The following is a 19,412-nucleotide window of genomic DNA, read 5'->3' on the forward strand; positions in this document are numbered from 1 at the left end:
AATACTCCTTGTCAGTATTACTGTAGCCAACACAGGACAACATTTGTGACTTCTCCCCACTTCCAGGAGAATAACCAGATTTGCACAGACATCATGGGAACAGAATTTGGCCACCAAATCTTTATGACCAATAAGAGTGGAAGACAAAACATTCAGTATGACTAGCAGACCACAAATTGCATTTGTAGCCTTAAGACTCAAGGGAAAAAACCAACTATAATTACTAAAGAACCAAACTAAAAGAACAACAGACCCCTTCTTCCCCAAATATTCTTCTACTTACAAGCTGAAGAAGTCATTTCATCTGCAACCTTTGGAACATATTTAAAAACCCCATATGCTTCCAGTAGCTGTTTTTACGTCTTCACAGAATTAATTGCTTTTAGTGCGCAAAGGTACTGATTACCTCTGACACTGATTTCCACTAGAACCTGAGAAAACATCCAACTAAATACAGACTCAGCCTTTCCTGTAACGATGTCACATAAAATGCTGGAGAGTTATAAAAAGAATTTAACTACCCTAGAGATACATTCACACTGCATTGACAGCCACAAAGATGCCTTTCTAGGACTCTCTTGTTACAATAAGTTAGAAGACCCAGCTTACGTTTTTCACTCACACTCTGGTTTGACAGATATGATAATGGATCCTATTCCAGTGTTTATGAAAAACCTGTAACATGCCAAGGGTGTCTTACAGCTTTGGTTGCATAACAGGCAGCTACGAGCTGTTAGTGTGAGCTATACAGAATAAACTCTTGTAGTTAGATGGCTTAGTTTAAAAATTAAACTCTACATGTAAGAAGTACTTCCTTAATATTGAGGAACTGCTAATACTAAGATGGAAAAATGTTTAGTGGGGCAAATGCATTATATTGATATGAGAACAATCTTCTAAACTTAGCTCCTTGAAAAGGATGTAATTTCCAATAGCTGATCAAATCAAATCTATTTCAAGATATATTAGTCAGCTTTCTTGGAAGCCTATAATTGTTGAGCCATTAGTTGGGTAATCATTTTCATATGCAAAATCTGATGCTAAATAGTTTGTATTTCTTACTTTTACTTTTTTTCTAAGTCATGCTAGGGTACATGAAATGAAATAAAGCAGTGTATGTGAAACAAAAGGCTTGCTAAAGTTTCAGCTCATTATCTTCAGTGCCAAGAGACCAAAACACAAAGGGTGTGATTTCCAAATGGACATGTGTATATCTATTTAGGAAGAAGGACATGAATTCACAAGGTGGCTGTGTCAGCAAGTAAAACATAGGAAGAAAATCCTATTTATACTTTTCCAGTTCCTCCACAGTGCCAAATTCTGTGAACCATCCACTTCAATGTGCACGGCTAATAGCTGCAGAACAGAGTTCTAATATCAAATTCACTGCAAGTTAAAGGGTGGTAATTAACTCTAAGGTGAGCATAAAAGAAGAGGGCAATACAAGGTGTGTAAGGAGAGTTACTGTCAATAAAAGGCCAATGTGAATTTGTTTAAACTCTATAACCTCAAAGAATGTCAGTTTGAACTTTCTTCATTTGTGTTGTTGTCTTTGATAAATACAGTGAGGAAGCCTGACAGCCTCATACCAAGTTACTGGACTAAAGGTATCCACTAAAGACAGAACAAATGAAAAAAAAAAAAAAAAGCAGAGTAAAAAAATCAGAATAAAGAATTAGGAGTTCCTCAACTTTATGTTAAAAAGTATCTCTGGGTATCAATCAAAAGCTGAATGTTCAGTGTTAAACCCCTGCCAGACCATATTATCCTTGTCAATTTATTACTAAGAACACAGCACCAAAGGCATGCACACATCTACTAGTAAATATTACAAAAGACAAAAGGACTCTGCTATTAACATTATAACTTGTAAACTTACAGGGAAATGGCATATTGGTTAGGCATTTCATAAACTGCTAGACCCATATCAGTGAAAATCATTCATATGTGTGTTCCTAACCTACCGTAGATCAGTAACCTCTGCCTATGTTCAGTTTCAAAGGTCCATGGTCCTTCAAGTTCCACTTCTGAGCATACAGAGAAAGGCTCCAAGCTAAGGAGTTCACACCTAATCCTAGAAAGGTCATTTTTACTTAACAGTTAGCAAATGCTCTATCCTGATCATGTCCAAGAAATGTTTGACTTCGCCAGCACAGGTCAAACTTCTCTCACAGAATGTGTTAAAGCCTGTTCCCAGTTAGCACTTTGCATGCAGAAACATAATTTTGGGAACAACAAAAAAGTTTAAGAATGTAGACAAGATGAGCCATGCCACTTGATACAGGGCCAGCAAACACTTTCTGGACTAAGTTGAAGAGTCTTCAAATATAGAACCTAGTGATTAAGATTTTCTTCTAGAAGACAGATTTTAGCCCCATTAGGCTAAGAGAGTAACTGAATTTTGACCTCTTTTTGTTTGACAATTGTGGCAATAACTATCCTACAATTGGTAAGAATAATTTGTTTCTGGCTATAAAAGGTTCCTGACTGTACACTAGAAGTGGAGTAGCATTTCCCTACAATTGCAAACTCCTCAGCTCTAGGGAGCAAGGAAAAGGGGAGGTAGGATCCTAGACACATCCACCTTTGAATAGTTTCAAAGGGTTATGAGGCATCTTGCTCTAAGTTGAGTTATTATCAGTATATAGAGGCAATTAATTCTCTCCATGTACTGTGCTGAGAGTAGGGACATATTTCTACCCTTGGACTCCAAAATATCCCTAGGAGATAGTAGGCCTGAGTGCCGCTTTACTAAGAGTCTAGTCCAAAGTATTGCAAATGCATTGAATCTTTACTAAATACTGAGTTAGCTTTTAATTTGATTGTGTAGGAATTCACTCATTCAAATTCACTTATTTTGCAGCCAGTATAATTATGCTGTAAAAAAAGGCGTAAAATCCAGTTCTGTTTAATATCTTTGTTGATGATCTGGATGAGGGGATTGAGCGCACCCTCAGTAAATTTGCAGATGACACCAAGCTGGGTGGAAGTGTTGATCTGCCTGAAGGTAGAAAGGTTCTACAGAGGGATCTAGACAGGCTGGATTGATGGCTGAGGCCAACTGTATGAGATTCAACAAGGCTAAGTGCCGGGTCCTGCACTTGGGTCACAATAACCCCAGGCAATGCTACAGCTTTGGGGAGGAGTGGCTGGAGAGCTGCCTGGCTGAAAAAGACCTGGGGGTGTTGACTGACAGCCACCTGAACATGAGCCAGCAGTGTGCTCAGGTGGCCAAGAAGGCCAATGGCATCCTGGCTTGTATCAGGAATAGTGTAGCCAGCAGGACTAGGCAGCTGATAGTGCCCCTGTACTTGGCACTGGTGAGGCTGCACCTCGAGTACTGTGTTCAGTTTTGGGCCCCTCACTACAAGAAAGACATCGAGGTGCTGGAGCATGTCCAGAGAAGGGCAATGAAGTTGGTGAAGGGTCTAGAGCACAAGTCTTATGAGGAGCGGCTGATGGAACTAGGGTTGTTTAGTCTGGAGAAGAGGAGGCTGAGGGGAGACCTTATTGCCCTCTACAACTATCTGAAAGGAGGTTGTAGCGAGGTGGGGGTTGGTCTCTTCTCCCAAGTGACAAGAGGAAATGGCCTCAAGTTGTGCCAGGGGAGATTTAGATTAGATATTAGGAAAAATTTCTTCAAGGAGAGTGGTTAGTCATTGGAACAGACTGCCCAGGGAAGTGGTGCAATCACAGTCCCTGGAAGTATTCAAAAAATGTGTGGATGTGGTGCTTAGGGACATGGTTTAGAGGTGGACCAGGCAGTTAGGTTAACAGGTTGGACTCGATGATCTCAGAGGTCCTTTCCAACCTTAACAATTCTATGATTCTATGATCTATAGATGTAACAGGGGAAAAAGAATAATATACTTTGAGGTTTCAATTAATATTAGTCTAATCTTGGAGAGTAGCAGATATGTATTCATTTTAGATTTATAAAAGGCACATTCTGGACACAGTGACATAATTTACTTAACTGAAAAACAAACTTATCATAAAGACCACCCTAAACCTTGTCCTCTCACTATGTTACCTCTGGTACAGGAAGAAGATGGAAATGATATATAAGATTTACACCATTTATTGAATGTGAGGATTAACATACTCGGGCTTCCTTGCACCAGTAGAAAAGCTAATTCCAGCATTAGTGACTCTAAAGCAGGATCCTTATCAATTTTCACATACTTTCTTGGGATTAACTCATAGATTTATTCTGTCACTATGTAAGAAAGAAGCAAATAAATTATGCTTCAGTGAAATTGGGCTGGCATAAGCAAAACATGAGCTACAGCCAGAACATTCCTTGTTTTCCGCTTACAATTCAAGATTACAGGGCCTCAAACTTTGAAGTCCATGGAATATCTTTCTGCATTATCTGTATCTCTGCATTAGCTGTCTCTAGAGATGCTTATAAATGTGATGTATGAGCTCATAAAGTGACTGTCTCAGATCCTGTGCAGTTTAGGATCAGTGGAAATGTTACATAAAACAGACATAGCAAGAATTCGGCAGTCACCCACCCGCATGTGAATAATTTTTAAAATGAGGTTCAGAGGTGTAAAGTAGAACAAAGTTATTATATCATAGTCTCCAACTTAGCGAGTTCTCTGTCCCTGTAACCTTCAGCTCTCAGACTGCTGAACTGCATGAAGAGCAGTGCTTCTATAAGGCAAAATAAAACCTTTTAATACAAATACAATACATGCAGGTTATTTTAGCGTAACTAAATTTAACACAACAAGGCGTTTTGGCAAACACAGAGCACCAGCTGTCAGCACTGAGAGCTAACATGATTATTCTTTGTTCGGTTAATTATCTAGGTTGGTTCATTGCTATATTGCAGTCTAATTATAGTAGAAGTTATATGATCACTTCTTTCACTGATCATTTGGCTCTATGGATCAAATCTTACTTTGAAAAGCAAAATTCTCTCATTTGTATAAATTTGGAACTTTAGGTTATAGAGATGAGCACTGGGACTAATCTCATTTTCATTCATAATTCTAATGGCAGAAGTTTTTTTTTTTTACTCTTAAGACTATCACTTAGTTTCAGGTAAACAATATTCCGTGTGGTAGAAGTGCAAATTACACCTTAGACTGCCTCTTAGAGCTCTGAATGCTCTGAAATACTTAGGTTCTCAGAAGAGAGAGATTTTTTAATTTCTTTTTTGAGTGAAGGATCTATTTAGCTCCACATACAGCAATCACAAAAGGGAGAGCTTCAAAACACTTGTCTAAGAGTTTGTTCACAACTGGCATCATATGTAACAGGCTCTTCATATTTGATAGGGATCAGAAAGTTTTTACTCAATAGGCTTAAATGTGTTTTTGTGTTATCAATAGGCAACTCAGCCCACACAGCCCGTTCTTCTGTTCCCACTGAGAAGCAACAGAAATTTCATGAGGCACTCTACCAATGAAGCAAGAAAATAGCAAGTGCTACTTCTGAATAAAAAACAAGTTCTCACAAAAGACAAATGTATCCATATACTTTGTGTGGAGAGTCCTGTCATACATGTTGATCACGTGGAACCATTAAACTGAAAGACACAGATTTTTCTTAGATTCTTTAAACTTTAAGTAATTACTTTGCAGCTTCAGATCTCTGCCATTTTTTGTGGATTTCATAACAGTACCAATTATGTTATTTAGTCTGGGAAATACTGGGAATTAAAATAAATGGGAATATACTGTGTTATCACTTTAAAGAAAAGTACTTACAGGGAATTTTCTAAAAGAATCATGAAAATCTGAATGTTCAACAGAAAGGTTACTGCTTGCATCTGTTTTGCACATGCAAAGAAATGCTACTGAGGCATTGTGAAAGCTTGTGTTTGTCCTTAATAATCTAAGAAAAGGCTTTACTCCGTACACTTGTACTGAACTTCTCTCTAATGTGGCACTGCACCACACATCAAGTTTTTATCTCTTCAATTCATAATATAGAAGTCCATTTATAGCACAGAATAATGGGCATATTTTATTTCCAATTAAGATTACTCATCTGTTCACACCCACAAAGATTTCTACTGTGCTTTTAATTTATCATTGCTTACTTTAATGCACTCAGTTTAATCACAGTAGCATCAGGAATCAGATCATTATAACCAGAGCTGTACTGAACTAATTTAATCTTCTTGGGGGAAAAAAAAAAAAGAGTGTGAGAGAACATTTTAGAGTCAAAGTACTTGGGATTTTCTTTTTACATTACTTACCATCTCCCATTTTATTTCAAAACTGCTTAAAATGATGAGGCTGACATACCAGTTTGACTACCCTGACTCCAAAAAAATGTTAAGTCTCCATCCAGAACTGTACAGCATTGAGATAGATATTACAAAGAGAAAGAGTTGATTTGATGTAGTACTAAACAACAACAACAACAAAAAGAATGTAAAGGCAGTGCCCTTTTAAATCTCAGCTCCGGTCTAAAGTTTGTTAAAATTCCTTAGAATGGTCATATTTCATTTCACGCTTTTGCACATTTCAAAAGCACCATAGAAATTTTCCAGTGTCTCTGTATTTCTGCGCAAGAGAGACCCAGATCCAAGGAATACGGAAGATCACAACTGAGGTGTTCTGACAAAGCTGCCTCAGGAGTATAGGAAAGTTATTTTAGAAACTGCTCCAAGCCAAGATCAAAATGCTAAGTTGAAATAGTAGAGAACTACAGATAAGAATTACTACTGCTTGTGAAATACAGGAGAGGGGAAGCAGTGTGAGTCCTGACATTGCAAAAACATCAAGGGTTAGGACTGCAGTGAATCACAGTAACAGCTGAAGGATCCTCTCTCACAAACTTCTGCTACAAAGGCATTTCCAGGACTGAAATGTCATGGTTGAAATATATCATTTTAGAAGTAAACACTATTTAGGGTTAAAACTTTGCTGCTCGTTCAATTAGCTCAAAATCTTTCACTCAAGGAAACAGAGGGCACAGGCTTGTTTTCTTTGTAAGAGTTATTTTGCACCATATAGTAGAGATTTATTCATACTGGCCGCAAATGCCAGAGGCACTTTCAGCTCTCCAATGCAGCTCATCAAAGTTTTTAAAGCTAGTAAATATATTTATTTTTGTCACTAGAAAAAACCATCGTCACTGTTGCATACAGGTAGTTGAACTTATTTTCAAACTGTGTACTTGTAAACTCTAAAAGTTGGCATCAGTATTGTAGTCACTTGGCAAGCTTCCTCATGAAGTAGTTAGTCAGGAAGAACTTCAATAAGCAGAGAAGGAAAAAGTCCTAAAGGTCATTTTCTAAAGTGAATGTTTTAGAATGTGAAAATCCACTAGCCTATGAGTTGCTCTAGTTATTGTCATGAAAAATATCTTAACTGTCTCGAATGTTTCAGGGAAGTCCCAGGCAAGGACCACAGAGCAAGGAAATGCTACTATACTGACACTTGACTCTACCTGTAGCCCCTTCAAACTGCAGCCAGCATAAACAAACACAACCTTCAGGATCTGAGACTAACCAAAGTAAAAATAGCCACTGAAGAACAGAAAGGTCATTGTAAACTGGGATGGGATGATATGTAGGTCTCCAGCAGCAGTAAAACTGTGAAACCTTAATACCAATACCAGCTTTACATATATGCATTTCTGTTAAAGAAAGTCCTAGCAAAGACAGAAAGAAGGTGAAGGACCAACGTGCATCAGCAACACGTCTCAAAGGCACAAAAATAAAATTTCAGGAAGTGTTTCAAGCCAGTAACAAAATCCAGTGTTAGAAGATGAGTTGAATACAGTAAAAGCTACGGTATGCCACAAGATGTAGAAATGTCTAGCTTTAAATACTTTCAGAAGCCAGTGATAAAACAACGTGCACAACACCGCAGCTCATGTCGGAAAATAAGATACAAGTGCACATAAACAATTTTCATTAGAAGGAACTGCACTGTCTTTTTCTTACAGGCTTTGTGGAACTAGTTGCTTGCTATACATAAGCTTGTTGCTGTACTGGCAATGAGGCTTTTCCTATCAAGCCTAGTCAGCCTTCAATACTTATGGTAATGAGTGACTTCGTTCTTTCACTTGTCTCTTCTTCATTTCAAATGCTACTGTATAGGAACTGATATGCTACTTTCTGTAAAGCAACTGTAATTTTCAGCCCAGCTTGAAATATTTTTTCTTGTTCATCTGAAATTGATGAAAATAATCTTATTTTTTTTCTTGCAGGTGCTCTACAAATAGAAATCTATTTACAGGTAAAAGGAATATTGACACACAAATCTGTCACGCCTACAAATATTTATCACCAGTGATATACAAAATACCTACATCAGTCCTCAGATTATTTGTGTACAGATTTTGGAAGATTCCAGGGAATCCTGCACCAGATATGCAAGTGAATGCACTTTCAGATATTTTGTAAAAATATGCCCACCTTTTTAGCAAATGCTTGTTAGAGATTTTTTAGCCTCCTTTCCTAAAAGGAAAGTAGAGCCATCGTGGTCTTTTTGTCTTATATACACTGCAAGGATTGAATAGTATCTTCCTGCACTCCAAGACCATTATTATTCTCACAAAGGAATTGAGACTTGAAGCATTCAGAGATACTGTGGAAAGGGACATCCTATACAAATATCACAGGAAAGACCTGTTCTAGAGAAAAAATAAATGGCATAGGGAAACAAAATATGGTTCACAAAGAGATACCCAAGACTGTAGAAATCAAAGGACTTTAGAAGGAAGAAAAAGAGCTAGAAAATAACAAGAATGTTAGTTGCATGAATTTGAATAATTAAATTTAAGACAATTCAGCACTCTACAGTAAGTAGATCCTTCTAAAATAATTCTGCTTGAGGTTGGAGCACACTGGTAAGCAGAAGGGAGTTATGGGAATCCGGAGGGGGGAAGTTCAATGCTGGATAGTGCTATGAATAAAGAGAACTTGATTCTGCAGAATTGTCAATCTGACCTTTTCACACAACATTAAATTAATTAAATAACAAGACCAAAGCATTTCTCTGCCTAAACTACTCCATTTCCCCCTGAATGTGATAGAATATAATCATGCTCACATATGTAAAAGGCTTCTGTAAAAAGCAAAATCTATTAATCAGTTAATCAGGCCACACTTCAATAAAGCCTTTAACGCTGGGCATCCAGGAGTGTTTCATCAAAAGGCAAATTAGAAACTCAATTAATTATGAATAATTTTAATAAATTATTTATAAACCTGGATTTAAAGGAGCTATACATTTGCCAACATAGCAAATTAACATGGGTATGGGAACACTAAAGCTAGGATGAACTGCTGCTGGAAACACAAATCACAAATAGATGAGACTAAAGATTGTTTTAATCTGTATCTAGAAAAAATTTGAAAGCTACTGAATTTTGAAGATCCTAATAGAAAGCTAGCCCTGCAAGTCAAAGAGGAGGAAGTAAGTATAACATACTAACCATGCAAACTTCCTAGTGGTTACCAGCATGCTAGATACTTTCTAAGTGCCAAAACTTACAATAAGATAAACAAAAATTGGGTTTAATGGATCTGAAAAAGAAAAACTTACGATGAGATTGAAGCTAAGTAGGTCACTTCATCTCTGCAGTGATATGAATACAGACTGAAGTCAGGTACAGGAGTGAAGATCAGAAAATCCCTGCATTTTCCATTCCAGGTACCTAATAACTGGCATATTGGCATACTCAAAATGTGAAGTTGCTGCAGTACCACATTACTGTTCAGGACCAATGCAGAGGTTTTAATGATGCCTACAGAATTAATAACAATTTGTTTTTATGTAAGCATACTGTATTGTCTTTATCGTCATTCAAATAATCAGTTTTAGTCTTTCTATTGCTTAAATAGTTACAGCTTACTAGGAACTTTTTTCAGCTTATATGAAGGCAAAAGAAAATTTGTAAACTGCAATCTCCCTAATTCCCTGAACTACTCAGAGATCTGTGCAATCAAGGCAATAAAATGTCGTACAATATCATTGCTTATATGAGAAAGGAAAGAATTTTATTATGCACAGTACTTGGGTATCATCAACTTTCTGGCTTTTGGTTATGTTGTCTCCCCCAGTAGCATACAGTTTCACTGCTGTCAGCCCTGCTTCTACCCCTAAATGACTCCTCACTCTTTCCAAGAGAGTGAGCACTTACAAACAGCTCTGACACCTTCCCATTGCTCTACTTTGTCTGATAAGCAGGTGAAAGCCTCCCTAGCCACCTGACCAGGCTTTCAGAAAACAGGAAAGGATGACTTAGGAGATGTAACACCATCTTTGTAGAATATAGAATATAGAATGCAGAAGCAAGGGAGGTGAGCAGACAACTTAATATTTAGCCGGATGACCAGGCATAGAGCCCTCTGTGAATACTTCTCATCTAAAAGGTTTTCAAGTGGAAAATTCTTACAACAGTTAATATGAAAATATCAGTCTGTAATCTTCTCTGTACACTGTAGACTCAAGTGAAAAATCATATATTGCCCCATAATTGTTTCATTGTTTCTGGAGAATATTTTCCCCAAATGGACTTTTTTTTTCTGTCTATGCAGTTTTATAGCATGGTATATTACTGTGCTCAACAGAAAGATTTCAAATAATTACCAAAGTAATTTTCTTATTGTAGTAAGTCTGCTACCCCTGGGTTGCATGTGAAACATACTTACCCTTTCAACTTCTATTAATCTGATATATTTTGGTTTTTATTGAGTGCCTTACTAAAGGTAATTAAACTCTACTTTCATCGTTCTTTAGATTTTTATCACCAAAAATTGCTCTTGGAATACAAAGTAAAAAATTGAGTGACTTATAACCACAAATCAGAAATGAGTAGCAAGCTTTGTTGAAACAAACAGCAGTTGTACAATTCATGGTATATTGATGCCAGCCTGTGAGAGAATTGTTGGACTGCTGGAACAATTCAAGGACTCCAGGGTAGGAAGAGAAAAGGCAAAATGCTATAGAGTGTAGAAAGAAAACAGATTTGGGGAAATCAGAAAGCAAGCTACATTTGGAATTTATCTACCAGCTGGAAGAGGCTAAGGAAGAACCTGTCTAAGAAGTCCTGAGGATTTCTATAGCCTCATTTACAGGGCCATTAAAGGTTCAATTTACCTCAGGCAATGCTTCTTTTACTTGGAAATTGGAAAAAGACACTGTTGTTTTAAATTTATCACATTGCTTTGCATTCATCAAAGGTGGTATTACAACTCCTGAGTCCTTTGCACGATACAAATGCCACCATTTTCACAGACTATTTTTCAGAAGCATACATATATTTCTGGTTTGCACCTGAAAGATATGAGGATGCATCATACGAAATGTAAATGCAAAGCTGAGTTTCGTGTAAATGTGAGTCTAGCCCCAAAATCTGTAGTGAGTGGTCATCCACCATTCTATACATTCAAACCTGTAGCTAATGCTCATTATAAGAACCAGACTTCATAACATATATATTATATCAAAACATGAAGACATTCAACAGTATTGCCCAAAACCAAGAGCTAGTCACGTTTGCTCTTTTGAAGGCCAGTTGTGCCAAAGTTTCAACACCTGATAAACTGTGATGAACTAAACATCTCTAATGGAAGATGTAAAAACTCTCTGACCTCTCATCAATCTACTGTGAATTATCTAATTTACTGTTCTTAGCCTGTTCTAGTTCATAAATGACATAATCAGCTGTTGCTAAACTGCAGTTCTAATAAGTCACCAGTGCTTGTGGCAAATTTTGTGCCAGGCTTTACATAATTTTGTGACATTCAGTAGTTTTATTATTTATCATTAGTATTAATTTATTAGTAGCAGTATTTATTCCACCTTAGTCATGTAGTCAGGAGATATTGTTTAAGTCAAAGACAATTACAGGAGCACAAAAGCAGTCCATAGTTTTATATACAGTTCTGTATATAAATGGATGCCTTTCCACCACAAGACTGATCTTAAAGGCCCGTGTTCAGCTGTTGTCTAGAAGCACCCACAATCCTTCGGCCTTTAACTTCCCATCACTGAGGTCCCCAGACACTGAGACCTATACCCATGATAGAACAGTCACCAGAGCCAGCACACTGGAACATGATCATCTGGCAAAATGTTTTCTGAGAATGTTTTCTCATGCACTTTTTAACCCGGCTAACACTCTCCTAAACAACAAGTGGTCGTCACGCTCTTTTGGTCCCTTGTACTGAAGCTGTTCCAAGGATGATTGGGGTAATTAAAATTTCACTGTCCAACTGAGACTCAACAAGTGAGAGCTGATGAATGTGTGGGCCTACACCTGAGGAACAAGGAACTCTCACGGGAGTGCAAAGCTCTGAACTTCTTACTTTGATCAATATTTATTATAAAATAATTTGATAGCTCTTTGAGAAAGGGCTGGAATTTGTCTGCTTTTGCGACCAATACGCTAACTAATAGGCCAGGGAAAACAGCAATACCAAAACACAGATTCACAAGTGCCATGTCTATTTTGTGGGTCTTGGAAGCATACAAACACTAATATCACTTCCCTATTGTTAACAGCTGAACAGATTTTTTTCGTATTGCCTTATGTCTCTGTTGAAGGTTGCCTATCTTCAGCTGAGTGTCTAGCACTCTGCAGTTTGTCTCTTTCAGAAAGTAATCTGCAGGTATTATCTCTATGCAGCAGTAAAGACATCTTTCTCCCATAGCAAATAGCAGTAATGTTGCAACATTACTATTTTCACTACAACAGAAAATAAAATATGACTTAGAAAAATTAAAAATTACATAAGAAAAATTAAAAATTACATATTTTCATTTTTTCATCCATTAGATAGCTGAAATTACTTTGAGGAAGTTTATAGTATTATTCTCTATTGACCCAAATCCATAGATTCATGTCACGAAAGTGATCACAGACTGAAAAATACCTAAAAAATGAGGTGATTCTGCCTGTTTGTTTCTGCTACGGTTTACATTTTTATCTCATACTATAATTGTTAATACCATAAATACATTTTCTTCACACTGAAAATGATAGATTTTAAAAAAAAGGCATTTGAGAATTAGGAGGTGTTAAAAATGTCCAGAAATTATACACAGTGATAATAATACTTCTAGATAGAGGAATAAACAAGCAGCTTGGTCCTGCAATGTATTTCTACTAAATCCAGTAATTTGAAGGATCCCTTTGTCACCCACTGAAATCAGTATTCATTGGTAAAGTTAGCACAATGAAAGAATACTCAAGTGGTCTAAGATCATACTTAATTTGCTTTTTACTTTACTGTAGTGTTAAAGGGAATATTTTTTGTTCACATATGCATATTTACCTGAGCAAACTGGAAAGTAGCTCTTTCCACCATTTACTATAGTGAAGTTTGGCAAATGGTCACATATCCTTATGTCTGCAGAAAATGGGAAATTAAAGTTGTAGAAATCTCTTGAAGTCTTCAAATAAGACTGTAGAAAATATGAACATTTCAAAATTTAAAAAAAAGGTTTTTCTTATTTCAATACTACAGGATTAAGCTGTGGTACTCATTGCCAATGGGAAGTTCTGAGGTCAAGAATATAAGAGGCTGAAGGTTTTTAAGAAAATCAGAGTTATCCTGAATTATAAGAATCAACTCTTAAAAATTTGGAAGGAATATTGAACTTCAGAATAATCTCTGATTTAGAAAATCTCCAACTACTAAAAACAAAGACAAGAATGGATGTGGATAACTTACAGCTTTATCTGAAACATTAGATATTGGACATTATTGGATTTTTTTGACATTACACACACACACACGCACTCACACGAATAGACCTTGGGTCTGGTTCAGCACAGGGAAAAAAAAATAATCTTTCTTTGTTTCTTTTAGCCTGAAATTAAAAAAATTTTTTTACATTCACTTTAAATAGTAGTGGAAGAGAATTTGAGACTATATACAAGCAAAATAGGAACAGAATGACTAGGGCTATTCTATAAAATATATTTTTTTCTTTTCTGTAGTTCAATTTTTTTATACTTTGTGAGACACATATGGTCGCTGCAAACAAGGAAATTGAAATTAGGTATATGTAAAATAATAGGCACTTAAAATAGCTTGTGGAAGGGAAAAAGATAAGAAAGTGATACCAGTTTACTAAAGCAAGAGAGGTGGATTCATGCTTGACTCTTCTTAATTAGTTTCTTTCTAATTCAGTGCAATCTACTTGGATTCTTTTCAAAGTTGTGACTAAAGATGTATCTTGTTATAGACTTGCTTACAAATAAGTCTTCTGATGAGAGGTACACTTTGTTATTGAACTTTTGGCTTAGCTGTCTATAATAAACAGTGATTATTGGTAGGTCAATTTCTGGATGCCTAATCTTTTGAAAGCACTTGAATTTAGAGTTCTGAAATGCCTGTTTATCTCTTCTATAACTTCTGAAACTGGAAACTGAAAAATGTTATTCACTTTAGAAAAGTGTCTGCCCTGAACAGAGACTTCCACATCAGTACTCCATTGTAAAGCTTGAAGATTTCTAATTTAAATTAATTACATTAAACAAGTTGTTTATCATCAGGTAATAATAAAATAAATTCATAACTCTTAACTTATGCAAAATGCTAAAAATATGATTTATAGATACAGAAACACATGTGCAAAATTGAAAGTGAAACTTTAGACATTTTTCTTAGATGCCTAGTAGTTTCTCTGACTTTTTTTAAGCAGAACATGAGAATAGAAGGGTGCTGCTGAAATAAATTGATTTTAGTGGGTTTTTTAAACATCTTGAAATCCAGAGAGAGAAGTTGATAAACAAAACAAGGGGATCATTTAGCCTTTTCATGTTCTATGATTTTTTTTTTTTAATGTGTAGGTGTTTCCTCTTTAGTTCTAGAGTTGCTGATGTCACTGTGAGGAACTGGAAAAAACTGCAAGAAGCAGGCAGTGGACAGACTGAGTCACCCTTGTGTGGCCAGCTGAGCTGCTATCTGTGAATGAAGGATGAGGTTTCTTGATAAAATATATGATCTACAATTTTAGGAAGAGTAACTTCAAAAACACATTTTCCTCCAAATTTCTAGTATGTTGTCATAATTATTTTAATATTAAAACCAGGTGATATTAGGTCTCTTGAAACCACTAATTTTACTCTCCCACATTTTTTTTTTTCAAATCAAGTATAATTAATAGTTCTAAAGCAAAACAGTGTTAAACTCTTGACTCGTATTAAGGTATTAAAGGTATCAAATAATTCATTAACGGTTTGATATTCTTTATTGCTTTATTTCTGAAAAGATTAAAGTAATTTTTTTCATTTTCTACTAGAGATATATTTTCCTTTTCTAGTGTCAGACAAAAAGCGGTGGTCTAACTTGTCATATATCAGCTTACAGATTGGTTTAACTCACATCCCTGCATGTGAGAGAGTTATTGGAATTTACATTCACACTGATATCCAACAGTGGCAATCAGCAGCTTTAACTTCAGATTTCCCTCTATGAATAATATTAGCCATCAACTAATGTCTCTGAACATTAAGCACATTTGCAATGAGTTAGAAACATGCACATACATGCACATACAGACCCACATGCTGAGACAGGGGAAAACATTGTTTAGATAGTTTTAGGAGGCTAAAGGAACAAATTGCAGTTTTCTCCCTTTACAGATTAAGTTGCAAACATCAGATAACTTCTACTGAGCAAGGAGAGCCTCAGAAGGTGCCTTTAAAATGACACATAGAATAGCACTGTGTAGTGGACACCAAAGGCGACAGAAATAATGAATAAACAAACATCCCCAAAAGTCACTCAAAAAAATTGCACTCTGCGCTGGGTTAAAAACTGGCTGGACGGCCGAGCCCAGAGAGTCGTGGTGAATGGAGTCAAATCCAGTTGGCGGCCGGTCACGAGTGGTGTTCCCCAGGGCTCAGTACTGGGGCCGGTCCTGTTCAACATCTTCATTGATGATCTGGATGAGTGAATCGAGTGCACCCTCAGTAAGTTTGCAGATGACACCAAGTTGGGTGGAAGTGTTGATCTGCTGGAGGGTAGGAAGGCTCTGCAGAGGGACCTGAACAGGCTGGACCATTGGGCCAGGGCCAACTGCATGAGATTCACCAAGGCTAAGCGCTGGGTCCTGCACTTGGGTCACAACAACCCCAGGCAACGCTACAGGCTTGGGGAGGAGTGGCTGGAGAGCTGCCTGGCTGAAAAGGACCTGGGGGTTGCTGGTTGACAGCCGCCTGAACATGAGCCAGCAGTGTGCTCAGGTGGCCAAGAGAGCCAATGGCATCCTGGCTTGTATCAGGAATAGTGTAGCCAGCAGGACCAGGGAGGTGATAGTGCCCTTGTACTCAGCACTGGTGAGGCCGCACCTCGAGTACTGTGTTCAGTTTTGGGCCCCTGACTTCAAGAAGGACATCGAGGTGCTGGAACTTGTCCAGAGAAGGGCAACGAAGTTGGTGAAGGGTCTAGAGCACAAGTCTTATGAGGAGTGGTTGAGGGAACTGGGGTTGTTTAGTCTGGAGAAGAGGAGGCTGAGGGGAGACCTTATTGCTCTGTACAACTATCTGAAAGGAGGTTGTAGCGAGGTGGGGGTTGGTCTCTTCTCCCTAGTAACAAGCGATAGGACGAGAGGAAATGGCCTCAATCTGCATCAAGGGAAGTTTAGGTTGGATATTACGAAAAACTTCTTCACCGAAAGGGTAGTCAGGCATTGGAACAGTCTACCCAGGGAAGTGGTTGAGTCTCCATCCCTGGGGGTATTTAAATGATGGATAGATGTGGTGCTCGAGGACATGATATAGTGATGGACTTGGCAGTGATAGGTTAACGGTTGGACTCGATGATCTTAAGGGTCTTTTCCAACCTTAACGATTCTATGATTCTATGATAAATAAATTCTAAGTGTAGGTAATATATGGTGAGCATTAGAATCACACTAGCTGCAATACCAAATTAATAGGTAGTGATGAATAGAAAATCATGCTTGAAGCAATGTACTATGCATTACCACACTCATTGTAAATTCATTGCTCTAGAAAATAATCAGGAAAAAAATTTTTTGGTCTCCAGAGTGGCAGCAAAATATAAGACATTTTGATTTTCTTACTTCTAAGGCACTACTTATAAGCAAAGCAAACAAAGATTAGTAAAACACAGTAGGTACCTCCTTACTCAGACACAACAGATAGCCTAAAGGGTAATGCTGTTGCATCATGTGCTTCAAGGATTTTATTTCCTTTCATTGAACTGTGGAAAGTGTTTATCTTGCTTCTCACAGAAATTCAGTGAGTTCAGTACTTGGCCTTAGAAAGTGCTAGGGACTACAAGGATTAATACAAATGGAAATTACAAGTATACTCTAGTAGTAATACCTGAAATACAGAAGCAGATTTCCTTGGTTCTGCTTTGTCCATGGTACCTTCAAACCAGAGACCTTTCCCTCAAGGCAAAAATTAATACTTGCAATGAATAGTGTCAATAATTCTGTGAAAAGAATAATTCTTTTTTATTCCACACACATTTTATGTGTATGAAAAAAAAATTCCTTCAGAAGGTCATAACTAGTATAAAAATCAATGAACTATACAGCTGGATTTGATTTTGTAGTTTATCACTGAATGTAAGAACACAGGTTCACAGTCTATTCTTTATTTTGCAGGCATAAAGTTCTTGACAATCAACAACAAATTATTGGAGATTGCTCAACTCTTTTAAGAAATATATCAGTTTGTAAGACTAAACTAACTTCAATATTCACTATATCTGAAAGGCAATTGTCTGATTTTTTAAAATTACTAAAAAACCAACTTTCTAATGGGAAATAATTCAATCATTGTACAAGACTCCATTACCATTTCAGGGTAAATCATATCTAATCCTCTGGCTAACTGATATTTTTTCAATTTTTAGTTAACTGAAGTTGACATTTCAATGTGTGTTCCGCCCCACTAGAAGCAAAATAATGAAATTTTCAAGTCATATTAATAGAATGGTAAAAATGAAAGGAGAAGGAAACAGTGGTAAACAGTGGTAAAAAAGTGAGGTAAAGGTGAGGAAGGATCTCTCCAACCAGGCCTATTACACAGCTTGTCTCTCAGGAATTTGATCTTATGGTGCAGATTTTCCAGAAGAAAAAAAAAAAAAAAAAAAAAAAGGAAATGCATATCCAAAAGAAGTGCTTTTGGCTAACAATAACGAAAATTTATGAAAACTAGAACTTTTTGAAATCAGTAGTAAAAAAATCAGCTGAGCTGAACTCCAATCTAGACCTGACTAGTTCAATCCTGATTACTTAATGCCATTTAATTCAAAGAACTTTTACATGATTAATTTTTCACTGATGTAAGGTGTATTGAAATTGAGTAAGTGACTCTGAAACACATTTTGCTCTTGACTATGCTGGTGTAAATCAAGATCAACTTTAGAGGAGTCAGCATCAAATTTATGAAGTTGTTATTGAGAACAGAATCCTTTACATTTGCTGCCATTATTCCCCACTTAATGTTTTGATGTCATTTACATGCAGAGATGAGATCCTAGGAAGATACTAATCACCATCTTTTTATTATTACATATTTAATTACCTTCTCTGAGAGTGCCAGATGAGTATTATGGACAGTATATGGTTAAATTATAATTCTTTATAATGAGACGGAAATGTTTAAGCCCCTAAAGCATTTAATGTCATCTATCATTTATTGTCAAAATACATGACACATTTAAGTTCAATCATATCATTTTCCAGTTTATACATAGCTTTCAGAATCTTTGTGAATTCTGAATTAATCCTTTACTGCTTTGTGAGGCTGCAAGCAATCTGGTACAAAAGTTTATGGAAAAAACATATTCACAAGGAAAGTTCTATAAAGTTCTGCGTAACTCAAGACTGTCCTTATCCTCTAAGGTATGAAGATGGAAAATTGAAGGTCTGTGTGGGGTCATTTAAACTTCGGCTCCTCCTTTGACAGATGACTTCCTTGTGGCTTCTTATTCATAAATAATTTAAGCTCTATCTTTAAATCAGCTACATTGTTTTCTCTGCTTCTCCTTTCCAAACGTGTGGAATCCTCATTCCAACTTCCTTATGGGCTAAATTCACTCCTAGCCAGTTTATCTCCATTTATTCTTGTGCTGAAATTGTCCTTAAGCTTAAACAGCTTCCTTCACCTCTGACGTTTATCTTCTCAGACATTCATAGTGAGCACTCATCTCCCCTCTCAGCCTTAGTTTTATTAGGTTAAACATCATGCTCTTCTAGTCCATAAAACAGGCTCTCTATTCTCTTGATCATTTATTTGTTCTTGTCTTTACCTGCTCTTCTTTGAATTTAGCAGTCATGGACACTTGCTCTGGATTTGTTCTTATTAGTGATTTGTACAGTGGTATCAATACTTCTCTGCTGGTTCTGAAACTACTTTGCCTCCTAAAGTCTGAAATCATATGTGATTTTTCGATACCCCTTCACCTCAACAGGTTACGGTCTTTTCTAACTGCATTC

The sequence above is a fragment of the Nipponia nippon genome, unplaced genomic scaffold, assembly GCF_047370975.1.
Source record: "Nipponia nippon isolate SJK-2023a ecotype South Korea unplaced genomic scaffold, ASM4737097v1 scaffold_10, whole genome shotgun sequence".
In the NCBI taxonomy this organism is placed as follows: Eukaryota; Metazoa; Chordata; class Aves; order Pelecaniformes; family Threskiornithidae; genus Nipponia; species Nipponia nippon.